At 43.1% G+C, this 12,102-nt stretch overlaps 1 protein-coding gene across 3 annotated transcripts in view; it reads left to right on the forward strand.

The window, feature by feature from the left end:
* Positions 1 to 12,102, forward strand: part of MCM10 (minichromosome maintenance 10 replication initiation factor) — a 306,573-nt gene that overhangs the window by 252,403 nt on the left and 42,068 nt on the right. The gene's annotated exons all lie outside the window — the stretch shown is intronic.

Below are 12,102 nucleotides of genomic sequence, written 5' to 3' on the forward strand. Positions count from 1 at the left end.
TTTCAAAGTCAGTGGCTAAATCAACAAGGTCACTTGAGAGAAAGATGTGGTCTATGTAGGAGCCTTTACCATGGCCTTTATACGTAGGGACATTAAATATGTGTGAGTCCTCCAGCGTAGTCATTGCGACAGTTAGATTCCTATCATCAATTAGGTTGTTGATGCAGGTGCCACGAAGCGAGTGGTCAAAATGAAAACCAAACCTATTGTTGCAGCCTAAAAGGCCAATGGGTGTCATTTCAGGATTGCCGCAGGGGTGAGCATTAAAATCTCCAGCGATGATGATACTTCGAGGTAGACTTTCCGCTTTTGCTTGTAAAAAATTTTGTAAGTTAAGAATGTTGCACTCCTTATTTGATGACGCAGCATTGTAGAAATTGATACGGGTCAGTGCCTTTTTACCACTCCTGAGCACTAAGGTTTGAATGTGTCTGTTGTCCAATGCTCTGTTTGAGACCTGGCAGCTAAGTGCAAGGCTTATATAAGTTGCCAGGCCCCCTTTAGATCTTCCACTGTTTGACGGGGCAGCTGGTAAGAAGAAACTTTGAAAGCCCTCGATATGTACGTTTTCATCTACTAACCAGGTTTCTTGAAAGCATAAGATTGTATAATTTTTTACATAGGCTAACCAAGCTGGATCGTTAACCTTAACGGCCAGACCGGCTATGTTCCAGGATAAGAGATGTATGGAACGTTGTTCAATGATGCCCAAGCCTGCTATCTGAGCCTTGTTTGTGAATGAAGAAATTGCTTGAACCCCATGACTCATTGTTAAGTGTGCTTGCGTTTCATTGTTAGTGGTTAAAGAATTTTTTACTCCACTGGGCACTATACATTGGGTTTGATTTGAGGGACATAAATGACTACACCCATTCACAATCAGTGTGTTTTCATGAGATTGTACTATGGGAGCTACCCTGGATGCTGCACTAGCCTCTCGAGTGGAGACATGTGTGCGCTCCAATCTAATGCTTGATACTCTATAAAGGGGAGCTACCTTAGTTGAGGGCTCAGTAGAAATAGAATGGGAGGATGGATATACGGTTTGTCAATCAATCTCATCTAGGTAATCAGTATCATAAAGAGCATCAAATCTATTTGAGATGGGGACCCCGTATTGTGTGTCTGGATAATAGGGGTATGAATAGAGCTGCTGTTGAGGGAGAGTAAAAAACTCACTTCTCTCTTGGTGTCTACTAGGATGGCTATTTGGCCTACTCGGCCATGGGTGTTCCTGCCTATAGTCGATGAAGTTTGTTCGGGTATGTGGACCAATAGGCCATGTATAAGCCCTAGGTTGGTTATCAGCTATTGGCTCAAGCAACCCCTCCTGTCCATAAGTTGACTGTACTTGTGTTGGGTAATGCCCAAGGTTATTTGAGTAAAAGTAGCTAAAGGCCATAGTGCGAATCAGGCTGTTTGTCACACCACTTTTCCAGCTACTTATAAAACTGGCAGCACGACTATCCCCAAAGGTTACCACAATGCAGTCACCCTCGGTCGATTTAAATCTGTTTCCCACCCAATCTACTCTTCTCACGTGTGCAATATGGCCATTAATATGTTTAGGGATCGGTCTATGGGTTGTAAGCCAATGGCTCACCTTGTTTTTTAGGTCCCCGTGAGATTCTACCCTATCCCCCACTAATTTAGGTACTCCAATCATTACAATGGTGTACGGGCTAGATTCAGGCGGGAGATTAACGTGAAGTGGTCTTTTAGCTGCCACCGGTTTTACCAGGGTAGCACCTGTTTGTTTTATAGGTATACCCTGTTTGAGATTTTTGGTTTGTCTCGTTTGTTCTACCTGAGTAGTTACTATTTTAATCGGGGAGCTTTCAGCAGCCCATTCACAATCTTCTATCTCAGCGTCAGGTGAAGTTTGAGGGCTACTTGAAATAGCAGCCACTGGATGGGGTATGTTAATACCTCTATCTTGAGTTGTCACTGGGATAGTAGGAGAGGTCTTTTCCTGACATAGTGGCAAATTTCGCTTATTAGCAGAGGTAGAAGTAGCTATGGCTTTCTTTACCCTGAGATTTTTATTACTAGTCGAAGCGAGGGAATTACTGGCTGGTGTAAAGGTAGAAATTGATTGTGGTACCTTCAATGTTTTAAGCAAGGTAGATGTTGCATCATTTTGAGCCCTTTCAAACTTCCCTAAAGCGTTCTCAATATTAAGGACTCTCTCGCTGATGGGTAACAGGAGGGACTTGATTAAGCTTTCAAGGTCACTCAAGAGTGATTTTGTGTTTATCATTGTGTGATCAGCCCTGACTGTGGTATGTGTAGACATATTTGTGGGTACTGTCGGCTCTTTACTCAAGATCAGGTCTGGGTCTTGACTACTTATGAAAGGACATGAGGACGCTGTATCGGGGACAGATTTGGCCAGTCTAAAAGTAGACCAGATGTCTTGAGCTAAAATAAGATGTTTAGCCTTGAGGTGAGATTTTTGTTTTTTAGCTATAGATGACTTAATTTTGCCTTGTGTGCCAATGGGCCTAGTTTTGCTCTTTATCATACGACTTACTTTGGTGGCAGGTTTCGTCGTTGTGGATGTTAAACTACCCGGGGAAGGGGCCAGTGAATGTAAGTGGGCTATAGGTGACAGATGAGTATTAATGCCGTTTTCACCAAGTAGCACAAGACTGTTGTTCCTGCTATTGCCTATGGAGGGTATAGGCAAGGCTGTTTGTGTGTTGTCTCTTGTTTGAGGACTAGGGAGCCCTGTAAATGACAACGTTAGAATGGACTCCTGGGAATTTATAGTATTGTCCAGTATGTTAATGTTTCCGGTGGTGTGTAGAGAGAGGTCCGGGAAACATAGGTCTGGGGTAAGTGAAAGGCGTCTTTCAGAGTCCTGAATAGCGTCCGCCACTACATTGATCGTTTTTTGTAGCATTAAGTCTATGGCGGTTATTGTGGGAAGAGGGGTATTAGTGACGTCTTTCAGTCTAGTTGCAGATCTTGTGGCCACGGGGGTATTTCGACATTTATGCATCTTGGCCGAATTATTATGAGCTGTAAGCAATATTGCTGAAGGAAAGTTAACGGCTTGCAAGTGCAGGAGAATGGATAAAGCACTTGGTTTTTACCTTAGTTGATGTCAGCTAGGCGGGATTTCAGGGGGGTGGCCCCGTCCCGTCCTCCTCGGTCCCCTGAGGGCCACAGAGGGCCCGCCCTTTCCCCGGGCTTCGCCCCGGGCGTCCCGCGAGACGGGGTTGATGGGATTTTAAAGCGCCGCTTGGCGCTCAGTGGTGACGCTGGACCCCAGTGAGGGCTGCTGGGTGATGTGGTTCGAGGCCCCTCGCCGGTCTCCTCCAGGCAGCCCCGCTCTTCGTTGTTTCACAGGCGGTCGGCGGCTGGAGACAGGCGGGCGGGTCCAGGCTGTATTAAACGATTCCCTCAGTCTCTGTAAATGCCTCGTGGTCAGCAAAGGTGCTTTTTGCTCTGCAAACAGGTCGCCCACTCGACCGGGTTGATGGGATTTTAAAGCGCCGCTTGGCGCTCAGTGGTGACGCTGGACCCCAGTGAGGGCTGCTGGGTGATGTGGTTCGAGGCCCCTCGCCGGTCTCCTCCAGGCAGCCCCGCTCTTCGTTGTTTCACAGGCGGTCGGCGGCTGGAGACAGGCGGGCGGGTCCAGGCTGTATTAAACGATTCCCTCAGTCTCTGTAAATGCCTCGTGGTCAGCAAAGGTGTTTTTTGCTCTGCAAACAGGTCGCCCACTCGACCAGGTTGATGGGATTTTAAAGCGCCGCTTGGCGCTCAGTGGTGACGCTGGACCCCAGTGAGGGCTGCTGGGTGATGTGGTTCGAGGCCCCTCGCCGGTCTCCTCCAGGCAGCCCCGCTCTTCGTTGTTTCACAGGCGGTCGGCGGCTGGAGACAGGCGGGCGGGTCCAGGCTGTATTAAACGATTCCCTCAGTCTCTGTAAATGCCTCGTGGTCAGCAAAGGTGCTTTTTGCTCTGCAAACAGGTTGGTGAATGAGTGGATGTGTATATAGATGGCGGAATTACTGAATTGGTTGTTGTAACTGGTATGGGTATCTCCATTTTTTTGAAAATTTTAGTTTCTATTTTTGAATATGTGTTTCAAGGGTTACATTACAGTGAAAGGAGGTCTGTCACTCTGTCACAAGGATGGTGTCATCGGTGATGTCGTGAGTGATGTCACTGACCATGTCATGAGTGATGTAATATGTGACGTCATCAGCAGTGCATTGCACGCGCAAGTTATAGTGAGTCCAACTAACTATAACGTCGGAATTTCAATGGTTTTATGCGAGTAAAATTTCCAGCTAACTATAATTGGTGTGAAACCTGTGAAACCTGTTTTTTCAGTGAATTTCATAGGTTTTTTTAATGCTAATTCCTAACTATATATAGGGCCTCAAACCTATGTTTTTTTCAGTGAATTTCAAAGGTTTTTTAATAGCAAATCTCTATAGCTATGAAATATAATATTTTTTATAATGAATTTTATATTGTATATTTTTGTAGTACTATTTTTTTAAGTATATTTTTCCCTTTTTAAAAAAAAAATGTTTTGCCCTGGAGCGCTCCCGGTGCGCGTACCGGTGAGCGCACCGGTAAGCGCAGTCTTGCGGCGCGCCCCGGTGCACGTACCGATGAGCGTCCCGTTAGCGCTATTGCTGCGAACGAAAACAACATTGTGACGTATCGCGTAGCCGCGCGTCATAAGACACGTATCGTGTAGCCGCGAAATGCGTCTTATGACGCACGGCGTAAGCGCACCCGGAAGCGCCCGAGCGTATACGATCGCGCAACGTAAGCGCGTCGGGTCATGTGACCAGAAAATAACACTTTTCATTGGTTCAGAACAGTTTTGTTTTCCAAATGATGAAAGCCCGGGTCATGTGACCTGAAAATAACACTTTTCATTGGTTCATAACAGTTTTGTTTTCCAAATGATGAAAGCCCCCACCTTTTTTCCTCATTCTCACTTTGTTCTTTGAGTGAGGAAGACCTGTTTCCATTCATTCAGAAATGGCTACAGTAGCAGCAGCAGGAGCATCTGCACCACCACCACTACCACCACCACAAGGACCACCACAACACCACATTGGTGGTGAAGAAGAGGAGGAGGAGGAGGAGGAGGAGGAGAAGAAGAAGAAGAAGAGGAGGACTTTCCTGCCTGAAGACAATCCCCCTTATAAACCGAGAGAGCACATTGTGTGGGATTTTTTTTAAATTCCCAAGGGGCGAAAAGAAAGTCAATGCGGCGAAAGTGACATGTCTGATATGTGGCGCTGTACTTTCCAGGGGGAACCCTGCGAAAAAGTACTCTTTTGGTAATAATACCATGATTCGCCACATGCAACGGAGGCATCCCAACAACTATTCTGCGGCAGAGGTGAGAGAACTAATCAGAAACCCTCCCTAATCTTCTGCAAGCACCTCCACAAGCAAACAACACACTCCATCGGGTCCAGAGGCAAGGGAGACGGTCCCAAACATCCAAACACAGTTTGGAGATTTTAAAATTGTTTGCGTATTTTGTGGGACTACAATTTCTTATCGTGAACAAAGCATCAAATTGATTAACCGTGCTGGAGACAACCACCAGTGCAAAAAGAAGCCTTAATTTTTTCTTGATTTTTTTTTTTGCTCCAGTTGAGCCGTTTACAATTCCCTGTTTTTTGTTTGTCCCCATAAAAATTACAAAAAAATATAAAATTGTTCATAAAAGCCCAAAAAAGTAAAAAATGTTCAAAAAAACAATAAAAAAATATAAAACAACAAAAAGAATTAAAAAAAAGTTCTCTTTAGAACTACCTCCAATTTATAAAAAAATGCTACATTTTTTAAAAACTCTGTCATTCTTTTTTCTCCAGGGTACGCTCCCCGGTGCGCGTACCGGGCGCTCCCCCCGCGAAAATTGATTTTTTTTTTCCCGCGGGGCCCTTTTATAGCCCCCACATCAAACATAGGGGGCCAGGGGGGGTCTACCCTGCCCCCTTTTGGTCATTTCCCCCTTTGTTTTTGCCACCTCTTGTGTCTCGATCCTACCGAAACACAAGATGGCGGCCACTCCGGACTGTTTGGAATGTTGGAGACACAAGAGGTGAAAAAGAAAGGGGGATATAATTAAAACGGGGCAGAGTAGACACATCCTGACCCCCTAGGTTTTCTGAGGGGGGCCTAGAAGGACCATGAAGGGCAAGAAAACTTTTTTTTTTAAATTTTCGCGGGGTAAGCGCTGGGTGCGTTCCCAGGTGCGCGCTCCGGTACGCGCACCCTGAGCGCACCACAGGGAAAAACAGTGTAAAAAATTATTGTAAAAAAATAATTTAGAGTGCTTAGAGGTAGGGTAGCTCTGAAAAGAGCTGTTGTGTTATGTGGGTGTTTTTGTACCTACAAGTAGGTTCCAATGCAGAGTCTTATATTCAAGAGGAAAACTCTATTCCCCTCATCTGTAAAATGCACACCATCTCTCCTATAGATGTCTTGCATGTTGTAACGCAAGTTGTTGTGGTAAATGGAACCCATACCATAATCTCTGAGGAAAGCAGAAACAGATGTATTCACATGTTTCCTTGCTTTCTCAATCTGTAGACAAAATTGGTTGGACCAGTTCCATTTTTGCCTTTGGCATATATTAGAAAATATCAAGGCAGTTTTTGGAAAAAGTGACATCAATTGCCCAAAGATGTCCTTTAAAAGCATTTCCAGACCTACCCCAGTCAAAGTGCCCAGGTCATTGCCACCACAGTGCACAATTATGAGGTCAGGGTGTGGTAGATGCATAAAGGATGTTACCAATGGTATCAATTGGTGACTTCTCAATCCTCTCTGTCCAATCCATACAATGTCCACATTTGGTATATCAAGGTTGTAAATACCTCTGTTAGCTGCGTATTTTTGACTCCAGTGGACAAAGCTATGACCCACAAACCAGACTTTTGGCATCTTGAAGGTAGATGTGCTTGTATTCAGATGAGTTGTGGAAATAGGAATTATGTAAAAAAAAGTGGTTGAGATTCAGTACACTTGAAAAACAAAAAATGATTGGTGCTTTCTTAACATTCTCCACTGAAAACTAGGGTGCATGCTTTTGTTTTTTGAAAGAAGTCATTTCAATGGTTGAGGAAAAGTCATTTCAAGAAACATTGCACATGATTAACTGGTACATTGAGTGGTCAAACACCCTTGCTGCTTTTTTTTTGCAACATAGTATGATGAACTTCTGAACTGTGTGCTGGGTGAGGAGGGAGTTACCATGGTAACAGGGGAATGAGCACTGGGGGGATGGGTGAATGTTATGTGACTTTTAAAGTGTTCAAAAGTACAACCAGTTGGTTACTCCACTTCACTAATTCCTTCTTACTCCCTCTGTCCTCTTACTTCTACACTCCCCTTCCCTCATTCTCTCTCTGTTAGCCTCATTCTCTCCGTCCCCTTAGTCTCTCACTCCTTTTCTCTCACGCTCACTCCCTATAACTGAGCCATACTCCCAGACCTTCTTTCAGACCTTCTCCTTTACTTTTCTTCCTCTTTCTTCCCATCCTTTGCTCTTTCACTGTTTTCCCTTCCCTTACTGTCCTTACTCCACTTCACTAATTTCTTCTCTTACTCCCTCTGTCCTCTTACTTCTAGACTCCTCTTACCTCATTCTGTTAGCCTCATTCTCTCTGAACCCTTAGTCTGTCACTCCTCTTCTATCACACTCGCTCCCTATAACACAGCCACACTCCCTCACTTATGTTTCTTTCCTCTTTCACTCAGGGCCTCATTTATGAGAAATGATGCATCGCTGCGTGAAAGCAGCAATGCATCACTTCTCTGTGCGCTCTCCTTGCGACATTCCTGATGCGTCATATTTAGTGTATGACGCATTATGTCGCAAGGAGTTACAGATACGTCCGTATTTCTGACGTATCTGTAAGCGCAAAAGTCATGCATTGCTGGAGTGTGTCACAAAAGTGACGCAACTCCAGCAATGCATCCTTTCACATGGGGCCAGCCCCATGTGAAAGGGCCTGCGTCAGTCTTACGCCTGCTGTGAGGCAGACGCAAGATTTTGACGCAACGGCGTCCTAAAAGTGACGCAGTGAAATCTCATAGATTTCACTGCGTCACTTCTACAACCCTTCCTTGCGTCAATACGCCCCCTTTGCACACATTACATCTGGCGCAGGTATAATGTGGCGCAGGGGTTTACAAAGTGACGCATCTACCTAGATGCGTCCCTTTGTAAATATGACTCAACAAGGTGTATTTTTTACACCACTGGTGCGTCACAAAAAGTGACGTACCGGCGGCGTAAAAGTGACGCATGGCCTCATAAATGAGGCCTTCATTCTTCTTCTCTTCACTCCCTTACTCACCTTGTCTCACACTCACTTGTCTTTATCCAGTCTGTATCTCCACTCTTTCCTAAACATCACTGCTCTTTTCTTACCCTTCCACAACCCCGTTCCTTTACTACATTTTCATCACTCATCCTCATTCCCCATGTTCACTCTCCTTCTCCTCACTCTCCTTCCCCACACTCACCTTCTTTCAGTCCCCCTACTTCACTTCCCTTCCCCTCTCGTCCCTTTCTTTGCTTTCTCACTCATTTTCCTCTCCTCTCTCACTGCACTCCACTTCAGATACTCTTTTTCATTTTTTTTAAGAATACAGCTCTTTTTTGAGAATTGGAGGTAGTTCTTAAAAGAACTTTTTTTTCTTTTTTTTCTCAACAAAAACAAAAACAGGGAATGGCAAACTGCTCAACAGGAGCAAAAAAAATAATCAAAATTAGGGCTGGGGACGGCAGCGGTGGTTCTCTATTGCTCGAACAATGTTCATAATACTTTTTCACCATAACAAAGTAGTTGATCACAATGTTTGCATTTGATTGTGGCTTCATTAAAAACAGGCTGAATATTTGGGATCAGCTGTTCTGGTCGCCCCCTCACCGATACAGTTGCTCCTCCAGTTGAAGTAGAAGCACCATCCCTTGGAGCCTCTCATGCCAGAGCCCTGACACTCTCCCGGGCATAGTTCTGGGGGTGCCTCCTCTGGACGTGCCGAATCATGGTCGAATTTCCGAATGAGTATTTTCTTGTAGGGTCACCCCGTGACAGGACAGTGTGACAAATTTGGCACTCCACCTTTGGAGCATTTACTTTTTTTTGGTCTGCAGGTACTGAAAAAAATGTCCATATGAAATGCTCCTTTACTCTAGGCTCAGGAGCCTCTTCCTCTATGAACCCATCTGAGTCCTCACTGCTACTGGTGGGTCTAGCAGCCATGATAATCAAAAAAGATTAAGCAGGAAAAAGACAGGTCTTGCAGTCACAAAAGTGAAAGAAGAAGTGAAGGAAATGGGTGGGGATTTCATTCTTTGTAAAAAAAACTGTTAGCAACCAATGAAAAGTGTTATTTTAAGGTCACATCACTTGACGCGCTTACGCTGCGCGCACCGGAGCGCTTCCGGGGGCGCTTACGCGTCGCGAACGTAGGCGCTTACGGGGGCGCTTACGTGGCGCGCCTGAGTGACGTTTTGGTAGCTTTACGGAAATGCAAAATCATTTTCATTCGGAAAATCAAAAATACTACTTTTATAAGCATGGTACTGAATGTCTTGCATTATTATTTAGTTTTCATACATATATTTTTTTACGAATGCAGAAATAGCGCTCTCGGGAGAGCTTACCGGTGCGCGCACCCTGAGCGCACCAGGAAAAAATTATTAAAAAAGAAAAATACAGTGAACAAATAATTTTTTTAAAAAGAAATAATTATCATTGTTATAAAAAACAGCTAATAAAAAAAAATCGTAGGTAACAAAGTCGATATACAAAGGAATTAACTTTTAAAAAAAACTATGAAATTCACTGAAAAAACCATAGGTTTCACAAACGTTATAGTTAGGAATTAGCATTTAAAAACCTTTGAAATTCAATGAAAAAACCATAGGTTTCACAAACGTTATAGTTAGGAATTAGCATTTAAAAACCTTTGAAATTCAATGAAAAAACCATAGGTTTCACAATAGTTATAGTTGGGAATTAGCATTTAAAAAACCTTTGAAATTCACTAAAAAAAACATAGGTTTCACAATCGTTATAGTTAGGAAATAGCATTTAAAAAACCTTTGAAATTCACTGAAAAAACCATAGGTTTCACACCAGTTATAGTTAGCTGAACATTTTACTCACACAAAACCATTGAAATTCCCACGTTATAGTTAGTTGGACTCACTATAACTCGCACGCCCGCAATCCACTGCTGATGATGTCACATATTACATCATTCATGACATGGTCCGTGACATCACTGATGACATCATCCATGTGATAATACGATGCACCTCCTCACACTCTAATCTAACCTTTTATACATCCAGTGTTCAATACAGACTACCATTCCTGAAACCATTGACACAGCAATACCACTTACTACATACACACTCACTGATTCATAAGTCTACACACACATTCACTCATTCACCCATACAATCACTCATACATACAGTCACTCATCAATACAACGCTATCATATGCACTCATACACCTATACAGACATTCTCACAGTGCCACTCATCCATGGAGTTACTCTCTAATCTACTCAGTAATGAAAAGAATCAATCACACTCCCATTTCCTCATCTATACAGTTATACACACATAACCTTACTTATTCAAACATATACTAACACATACTTACTCTCTTTTACAATCACTGATACAAGTACACATTGATCCATACAGTCACTTACGCAATCACAGGCTCTCATGTATAGTCATTGATATATGCCAACTGTCACATGCACTGTTTTTTACATATATACTTACTTGGACATGTAGCACTGAGAAATCCATTCACTCACCAACACACCCATGCACACAGTCAACCGCACATACAGCTGTTTCCACATGTACTCTTGAACCCAAACACCAAGTGAATCAACTGCTCACACATCTATGCACAGTCACACATCTCCCAGCCACTCCCACACACACTCACCCTCAAATACTTGGGCAACCAATCAATAACCCATATAGCCAGTCATATAGCTACTAATCAACACATGCAGCAGCTTACCCAACAACAGACATAATGATGCACACATTCAGTCAGTTTAGTCACTAACCTATGCATTCAGTAAGACACATTTAATCATTCACTCATACAGTCAGTTACGCAACTACTAAATCCTTCATGCAGACACTCATGCATACACTCATTCTTCAATATGTAAAACATATTTTAACTTTACAGGAACACACATTCACTGGATGATGTCATCAGTGATGTCATTTGAGATGTCATCAGTGATGTCATCAGTGATGTCATCAGTGATGGCACTGACTATGTCATGAATAATGTAATATGTGACATCATCAGCAGTGGATTGCGGGCGCGCGAGTTATAGTGAGTCCAACTAACTATAACGCGGGAATTTCAATGGTTTTGTATGAGTAAAATGTTCAGCTAACTATAACTGGTGTGAAACCTATGGTTTTTTCAGTGAATATATATATATAGATATATATATGTGTGTGTGTGTGTATGTATCTCCTTCTGTAGCTTTTAGTGCTAGTCTCACAAAAACCTGGCAATAAAGCACAAGTTTTATTGGCTACATTTTCTGGACAAGCATTCCTACTTTTTACATCCTGCACTTACACCACAAGCTCCAGCATGTTCAATGCACAAATCTACACACATCAATGTTGTGGACTAATCATGGTAAGGCGAAGCTGCTTTGCTTTTCACACACTCCAGCGTTTTCAAAACACAAGCAGTCACTATGCTAGCATACAACCAGCCTGTATTGTATTCAACATTAGGAAATATGTATAATACCATGCTACATTCATCAGTGTTTTGGACTAGTCATGGCAACATTGAGCGGGTTTTACATATAAGTTTGTCTACACATGAAATGCAACAATGTGTTTGGACTATTTTTGCTTCTTTTTATACTAGAAAACTGATGGATACCAAATCCTCAGTAAATAACCCATTCTTAGAACAGGCAATTCAAATATAACCCAGGGGGGGAAACAAAATCTCCATTCTTTATACAATCACACTTTCAAATACTTTAGCCAGACCCAAAAGACTTGCAAAAGAAATTGTCTGCAA

The sequence above is a fragment of the Lissotriton helveticus genome, chromosome 1_1 (genome assembly GCF_964261635.1).
Source record: "Lissotriton helveticus chromosome 1_1, aLisHel1.1, whole genome shotgun sequence".
NCBI lineage: Eukaryota > Metazoa > Chordata > Amphibia > Caudata > Salamandridae > Lissotriton > Lissotriton helveticus.